The 9050-nt window shown below is 35.7% G+C and overlaps 1 long non-coding RNA gene across 1 annotated transcript; it reads right to left on the minus strand.

The window, feature by feature from the left end:
* Positions 1-1337: 1337 nt before the first annotated feature.
* LOC112616615 lies at positions 1338-8505 on the minus strand. Its single transcript, XR_003117680.1, has 4 exons — positions 8298-8505; positions 7108-7190; positions 6326-6521; positions 1338-1565 (listed from the first exon to the last, which is right to left on the minus strand). It is a non-coding gene; the product is annotated as an uncharacterized LOC112616615 (long non-coding RNA).
* Between the last annotated feature and the right edge of the window lie 545 nt (positions 8506-9050).

Here is a 9050-nt window from a genome sequence, read left to right on the forward strand (position 1 = left end):
TGGAAGCTAAGGCCTGGAACAGGGTCCTCATGACTCTGACCGGTGCCCTATCCTGCTGTGGCTGAGCTGGTATCCAAAATGCAAGACAAAGTCCTCCACTTCTTCCCTCTCTTCACCTCAAGAGGAAGAAAGGGGTCTCTTTTGGAGCCAAAAGCTGTACAGCCGAGAGTTTAGGGGAGGGGTGATGCCAGCACTCCCTTAGCTGCTCCCACTGATGTCTCAGTGGGTCACATGCACCCTCAGACCACTGTTTCTGGGCCCAGTTCAGCACTAGGACTTAAGAGTTGTAGTCCCTGTGGCCTAGACTGCCTATCAAGTTTGCTTAGAAATCCAGAGCACTTTGGCCCTGGGTGGCAAGGTCTGCATGAACTCAAGTTCCACCCATTGGGATCCAAGATTCCCCTCTGCCTAGGACTGGTTTAAATGCTCCCTCTGTGGGTGGATGTCAGCTGAGTTTTATTCTGTTTTCCTTTCTGCTGTAACAGGACAGCACTGAATTTGATGCCTCACAATTGTTGTGCTGTCCCTTTCCCAATGCCCAGAGATGCTCCACTCCACACTGCTGCTGGGGAGTTGGGGAGAGGTAGTGTCAGTGATTCAAGGTGAGTTTTTTTTTTTTCTATCTCTTCAGTATTTCTTTCAGTAATGTGGAGTTAAAACCAGGTACTATGAGGGCTCACCTAAATTTTAGTTCTTATATGGTTGTTTTTTTCTGTGTAGATAGTTGTTAAATTGGTGTCCTTGCTGGGGGTGATGTGCAGTGATTGGTGGAGGCTTCTATTCCACCATCTTGCTCCTCTCTGGGTACCCTTTAAATAAAGGAGGGATAAAGGAAGAGAAGAAGGAATGAAGGAAGAAAGGAAAGAAGGAATCAGGGGCCCAGGTCATGGGATCATTCTACAGCTCCAGTCAGTTTACAGAAATCATTTAGCAATTCTTAGTTTATTTTGTGGAATTTATTCATAATGAAATTACATATTTCAAATAAAATTCCTTATTTAGATATGATGCTTTTGTGTAACTCCTTAGCTTTAGCCAGTAACTAATAAAGTACTCAGTATTCTCTTTGACCAATTTGCAATCAATCGTTTATGCATTTCACTGAGCACTTTATAAAGATGCATGTCATAAACCAGTATGCAAGTGTTATGCTGCATTTTGGTGATAATAAACATTTGCCATCCCTTCTTAGTTAATGAAGTTGGATATTGGAAATGAAAATTTTGTTCAGGAGTCATAGAGTGAGAGAGGGGTAAAGAAAAAGTTCAAGGTATAAAGAGATAAGAAGTGATGGCATAAACGCAGAAAGAGAAGTAAAGTGTTTAGAGCATATATAATTCATACTCAGTGTTTTCTTAAAGTATTCTGAGTATGCTTTTAAAATGATCAGATGGCCATATAGTACACATATATGTTTTTTTTCCACAGAAAACTTAATAGTTAGATTTCAATTGCACATGTTCTATCCTATAAGGAATGTCTGACTCTTCATAACGTGAGTATCCAGTGTGTTGTTTCTCTCTTTGAATGTAGCTTGACTTTGGAACTCCTGGTGTAGAAAAACTCTGCAAATAAGTGAAAAATATCAAATGTAATTAAATGACATTTAATAAAATTTTTATTCTCATTCAGATATGCTTATATTTAGTTATTTTAGAAATCTATTTAATCACTCTCAGAAATCTGTAGTGATTTAAAACAACACATTAAAATATCTTATTTTAGTAAAATAATTTCTGGCTGATTTTAAATAACCATTAAATACTTGTAAAATAGTTCCTTCATACTGGTTTACATATTGGGCAATCCAGTTTCCATACTAAAGTAAAAAGCAAATGTTACAGGAGAAGATTTACATAAGAAAAGCAAATATTTATTTTTTATCATACTATAGTACCAAGTTCCACACTCTAGTATTACACAATTATGAATGTTAGTACTGTATTAACACAAAATTAAATTTGTTGCATTTATGAAATATTCCATTTGTCTTTTTTGTATGATCATATACACACATTTAAAAATACATGACTAATTGTTTTCACAACATATGTTATCATAACATTATTTATGTCACATAACCAGAGTTTCGTCTCGGCACAGAATTGTTTTATGATAGAGGTTCATGCTAAAACTTAATTTCCCCAGCATAACATGTTACTTTTTGACAATTAAGAATCTTCATTCATAAATTTACTTTTCCAAGGACCATAAGGAAACATGTCCATGAACATTTAAAAATGTCATTTTAAAACAGATCTGAGAAAATATGAATACTGTAAGCCTTTATTTTAAGATTTTTTTTTTTTTTTTTTTTTTTTACTGAATGGAAGATTTTATTTTTTTAAGTTTAATTTTAAGTTCAGGGTTATATGTGAAGGTTTGTTATATAGGTAAACTGTGTGTTACAGCGGTTTGGTGTACAGATTATTTTGTCACCCAGGTAATAAGCATAGTACCCAATTGGTGGGGGGTTTGTATCTTCTCTCTTCTCCTACTCTCCACTCTAAAGTGATCCCCAATGTCTGTTGTTCTCCTCCTTGTGTCCATGTGTTCTCATTGTTTACCTCTCACTTAAGTGAGAACATGTGGTATTTGTTTTTATATTCCTGCATTAGTTTGCTTGGGATAATGGTGAGAATTTTTTATGTTTACTGAAAAACATTATACTGGCTGTCTTCTCCATTCATACAAGAATGGTTCAAAAATTTAAAATATATATATTTGTTGTCCACCACTTTGTGGCAGGCACTGCCTCTGATTAGAGATTAGAAGGTGTTTCAGAAGGAGTTTAGGGAATTATAGTCAGAGAGATAGGCAGACCACTAGGAGAGTATTACCCTGGAAGTGTTCAGGAAACATTAAGTATTAAATGTCTATAGAGAGATCAGATAAGGTGAAGTCTTAAAATAGGGTTTTGGATTTGATATCTAACATATTACTGGGACACTCAGTGAGAGCAACTTTAACAATGTGCTTTAACAGAATGCTGAGTTTGGTTACCATGTATCCTTGAAATAAAAGTACAGTGAGAGCTTTCTTGGGGAAAAGTTTAATTTCTTAGCAGAGACAGATAAACCTTTTCCACGCCTTTTCCTAAGGAACTTTAGGCATGCTCTTTCTTGTCTTGGGCACTATCTTTCCCTTACCAATATCCATGTCACTTCAACTTTTTGTCTTATTTTGCCTCTTCCACCTCCAATCCTGCCCCTACTTCTTGGAAATTACTACCACCTATTTGTCTTATTTTGCCTCTTACTTACTACCACTTATTTGTCTTACTTTGCCTCTTCCACCTCCAATCCTGCCCCTACTTCTTGGAAATTACTACCACTACTTTTTGACTGACTTTTTGACTGCTCTGACCCACTTCTCTTTTGGGTCTCTTATCCACCTCTTGCACCATTATTGCTTTTCTTTTGGTGGCTATAATTAAGGGTAATACTGATACACATACTGCACCACAGGTGATTGCATCACCCTTGTCATTCTCTCTTACTACCCTCTGAGCTTTTATTTTGTAGTACTTATCACAATTTTTAATTATATACATATTGACCTGTTTAATGTATGTTTCCCTCCACTGTAATATAGTTCCATAGGTCAAGACAATAACGTTTTTCATCATTGTTTAAATACCACAGGTCTTGGCACATACTAGGCACCAGTAGGTTTGACCAATTGGTTGAATGAATGAAAAGGTTACATTCCTCAATTAGTTTCATTCAGTTTTAAAAGATTATCTGTCCCAGGCTTTCTATAACCTTTAAGGTCACCATTTTTTCCCTGTTCACCTTGTCTTCCAGGAAAAAAGCTGAGCTATTCAATTTTAGTCCTCTTTAAAGGGTAAATTGTTGATTATGTGGACACACATTGAATGATACCTTCAATGAAGTACATTGATTGCAGAAACCCCTTCTCTGGAGCATAGGAAGAACCTGTGACTTGCTTCTGGCCAATATGGAGAAAATGATAGGGAATATCAATACAATAATTACTCTCTTGAATACATTGTTATTTAGGACTCCATCTTAGCAGAATGGAGCTAGCCATTCTTCTGCTGGCCTTGAAGAGGTAAACTGCAATGTTGTGAGAGGGTCTATCAGAGGGCCATGTGGCAACCGCAAGTGGCCTATAGGAACTGACAGTGGCCTTTAGATGACAGCTAGCAAGGAAAGGGGTAGGAAAGAGAATGAAGTTCTATAGTTGCAAGGAAGTGGATTCTCCCAACAAATGCATGAGCTTGGGAGAGGACCCAAACTCCAGATGACAATGCAGTCTGCCTGACACCTTAATCACAGCATTGAAAGACCCTGAGTGGAGGACCCAGATAAGCCATACTCAGATTCCTGACTCATGGTGCTATAGTTTCGATAACTGACCCCTCCAAATCTCATGTTGAGATTTGATCCCTAGTGTGGGAGGTGAGGCCTAGTGGGAAGTGTTTGGGTCATGGGGGCAGATTCCTCATGAATGATTTGGTGCCATTCTCTCAGTAGTGAGTTCTCAGTCCATCAATTCCCATGACCACTGGCTGTTAAAAAGAGCCTGTCACCTCCCTGCTGTTGCTTCCTTTCTCACCATGTGATTTATGTACATGCCAGCATCCCTTCATTTTCTGCCATTAGTGGAAACAGATTGAGGCTTTCACCAGACTCCCCGTCATCTAGCCTGCAGAATCATGAGCCAAATAAACCTCTTTTCTTAATATTACCTAGCTTTAGGTATTCCTTTATAGCAAAACAAAAACAGACCAAGACAGAAAGTTGGTACCAGGGGTGGGGCATTGCTATAAAGATACCTGAAAATGTGAAAGCAGCTTGGGAACTGACTAATGGGCAGAAGTTAGAAAAGTTTGGAGCACTCAGAAGAAGACTGTGAGATAGGTGAAAGTTTGGAACTTCCTAAAGATTGGTTGTGGTTGTGAGCAAAATGCTGATAGAAATATAGACAGTAAAGGCCATGCTGATGAGGTCTCAAATGGAAATGAGCAACTTAATGGTAACTGGAGAAAGGTCAGTGTGACACTGTAGCAAAGAACTTGGCTGTATTGTGTCCATGCCCTAGGGCTTTGTGGAAGGCTGAACTTAAGAGTGATGACCTAGGGTATCTGGTGAAAGAAATTTCTAAGCAGCAAGGCATTCAAGAATGGCATGACTACTTTTAACAACTTACAATATTATCTGGGAGTAAAGGGATGACCTAAAGTTAAAATTTATGATTAGAAAGGAAACAGAGTGTAAAAATCTAGAAAATTTGCTGCCTGGCCATGTGATAGAGAAGAAAAGAGTGTTTTCAGGAGAGGAATCCAAGGATGTTGTGGAACTACATTCTCTCTCAGTGCCATTCTCTCTTATTTAATTCTCTTAATGATTTTACATGTCCCATGAAAGTTCTTTTTTTTAGTTCTGTTTTTCATCACTTGTCCTCATAGATGATATATGTTTCCTAATATACGCTAAGTACATTAGAAAAACCTGTTTTTATTCAATCACACAGCTGACATTTTGTCTTACTGCATAATCAAAATCCTTAAAACTACTAATCTGTGTTTCCTTAATTTATCACTGTGAGGTCACTCATTAATTCATAGTGTGTTTTTTGGGGGGAATGTTATTTTGCTATGTGGTCAACCAAAGATATCCCTCTCAAAAGAACCACAACTTATTATGTTAACAAATACCAGTTACCCATTTTTGGTGAACTAGCTCCAATTTTCTATAATTCATTGCACTTATCAAGAAAATTCATAAAGATAACTTTCTGCTGATCATCTGTTTCACTGTTTTCTGATTGTTTTTAAACACTTCTACAAGGAAATACTTTGCATTCTATGTTATTTGTTAACATGTCTTATAGCTAGTGATCAGTAATTAGCTAGTGTTCAACATTAGCTTGAGCAATGTACTATTTAATGTATTATTTAAGTGGACTAAAACACAAAATAGCAGTTGCATTGCTAAATTATGGTAATTTAATGACTTAAAAAACATTAAGACCTGTCTCATCTCTGGGTTAACCAGTCTAATGGCATTTAATCAGTTTTCATTTGATCTGAAATCTCCTTCTAAAGATTCAAATTTAAATATAGATTATGCATACTTATATATAAGTATGTTAATACATATTAAGTATTATATATACTATACATTTGGTTCATATTTCCTAATCCCATTTTACAAAATAAAATAGTAGTGACAGTGAGTCATATAAACTAAATTTCCTGAACATTTGTCTTGAAGTTTGTCTAATTCTACCTGACATAATTTGTCTAATTCTATCATACCATTTTGCTATAGTGAGATCTTAGTATTTATTATATTACCTTTACTTGAATTATTACGTTGATAACCATATATAGAGATTGAGATGCATAATATATACAAAGAGTGGCTTCATTTGCGTGGTTGATAAATGCTTGTTCCCTTAATTTGCTTAGGTTTTTTGTTCCTTGAGAGCCACATCAGTTATAAGATGGATAGATGTAAAGACTGTCCTCTTTGGACTCATGAATCATAAGGCTATTTTAAATGAAAAAAAATAAAATAAATATTATAGGACTCTTTAAAAAGTCAATCATAAACTGTTACGTGTTATGATGAAATCGAATGTTATGACTATAATCTGTGGAAAGCGAATAAACGAAGTCTTTCAGAAGTTACGTTAGATTGACATAGCAGACATAAAATAATGGCATTCTCATAAAACTGAAAGAATGAAACAATTCTCCTTTTATTCTGTTTCTCACTCAAACTAGGGTTCTTGTTAGGGAATATTTTCTGTGGTTCTTTCTTGGAATGTCTGAGAAATTACTATGATACTTAAATAAATGAAGTACAATTTTTTAAATCTTACAGATTAATTTTAGTACTGACATTTTTTCTTAGGAAATGTGTAAAAGAGCAATCTTCTGCTCTAATATAAATACAATTATGTAGATATTCACAGTTAGAAACATTGTTATCTCTATGTTCCGTTCCCTGAAACCCTACCTTCTACCAAAAGATAAATACATAAAACTATCTACTAAAATTATTCCCAAATAAGATTCTGCTTTCTCTCTTTTTAGTGTTTACATGCTTTAACATCCCTTTTAAGATAACTTACTTGTAATTTATTCCAGAGAACTGAGGTAGTGGAGATACAGTTCTTCTGGGAAGGACCCTCTGAAGGGATGAGTTCCAGAGATTCTGCACATTGATTTTTTGAGGGAAGAGAAGAAATAGCCATGATTTTAGGGAAATTTGAAATATAATATATAATAGCTCACATTAATTCTACATTCTAATATTTAAATATCAAGATAGTTCCAGGACTAATCTTTGGAAATGACAAATAAACAAAGGTAATTGCTACAGGGAAAATGTTTATATATGATATTTACTGTATAGCAAGTCTCTTTCTATCTTTCTGTCTATTGTTTGTCTGTCTATCTATCTATCTATCTATCTATCTATCTATCATCTTCATCGCCATCATCATTTATTTATATAGGGATATCAAATGGCCCACTGAAGAGTAAGTGCAAATTGAAGATACATTTCAGCCACCACTCTAAGCAGTAAGTGACCTTTCCATCCAAAAGGGTTAAATTTAAATCCCCCTTCCCATTGTCATAGTTTGAAAAACACATATCTCCAGAGGAAACACAGAAGACAAAAATAACTCAGGCAGCAAATACTTAGGTTGAATACAGAGACCTGCAATGTCAAACAGCCACAACATATTCTAAAGGGTTTTGGAGGGAAGCTAATCCATAGAAATCAACTGATAAAGACTTGGTACTTAAAGACTATACTCTGAGTAAGTACATAAGTAAAGACCAAATTGCAGGAATATGGGCATTGAAGCAAGAATTTGGCTTTAAAACAGACATGAGGCATATAATATTGGATCAAAACAAGATCTACACAGAACCTATTCTTGTAGCCACACCAGTTAAGAGTATGTACATATACAATATGTATTGTATGTATGTCTATGCATATACATATTATGACATGATCATTTTGATTGAGTGATTTTGAAATCAAATGTATTTTTGCTAGCCACTTTGATAGTTATTTTTACATGAGGAAGTTTGATGCAGTCTATAAAATAATTCATTGCCCTTTGTTTTAAAAAGATTAAATAGTTTGTGAAATATATACCATGAACTACTCCTAAGTTTCATCTAATGCCCACAACCACCTTTGAGGGGTAGAGATTCTTAGATTGGTAATAATATCGAGGGTAAGATAGAGGTTAAGTATCATATGAAAAGACAAACTGATAGAAACAGGAAAAATAAGACAGACCCAGTATTCGTCCTCTGTTGTTTAGATACTCTTTTTTGATCTTTCATCTCTCCTTCTCTGCCTCTTTTCTGCAATCTTCTTTATAAGAAGACAGAAAACCACGATAAAACAAAGAAAGAAAACCATGATTTTTGAAGTGTGAGTTCAACAAAGATTGGCAAGAAAGCTTCACTTGTGCCTATGGCCAGTCCCTCTGACCTTTGCTTCCTGCTGTCATAGTGGGCAGAATCAAGGGTTCCAGACCATTCCATGTTCTTAAAGGGGCCACCTTTCCTTCCAGGGTGGACTTAATTTCATTGGTCTAGGCTTCTTTCTCTTATCAGGCAAGAAAGAGTAGTATATCTGATGGGATGAAAAGAGGCCTATATAAAATTTGGATTTGGGGGCCCTTAACACAGATTCTTTAACTTTGGCAGTGTGGATGTCTTAGGGAGGATTCCTTTGGAAGCAGTAAGGGTCTCTGGATGTAGAGGGATGCCTGTGTGCCTCTTTTTTTTTTTTTTTTTTTTACCAGTTTGGACCAAATTTAAACTTATTAATTCAAACCCAGTCCTCGATCCAACTAGGCAGATACAGAAAATTGTTTGAAGCAAAACTTAAAGAGTAGAAAATTGTAAAGTAGATAGCAGGGCCAAAGAGTAACAGCAATGATGAGATTATTTTTGAGATCAGGTCTCAGAAATAGTGGTGGTAGTAGTGGCTGTAAGAGTGTGGCACTCCACTAATATGTGCACATGAGGGTTCAGAAAAAAA

Source organism: Theropithecus gelada, chromosome X, assembly GCF_003255815.1.
Source record: "Theropithecus gelada isolate Dixy chromosome X, Tgel_1.0, whole genome shotgun sequence".
Lineage (NCBI taxonomy): Eukaryota > Metazoa > Chordata > Mammalia > Primates > Cercopithecidae > Theropithecus > Theropithecus gelada.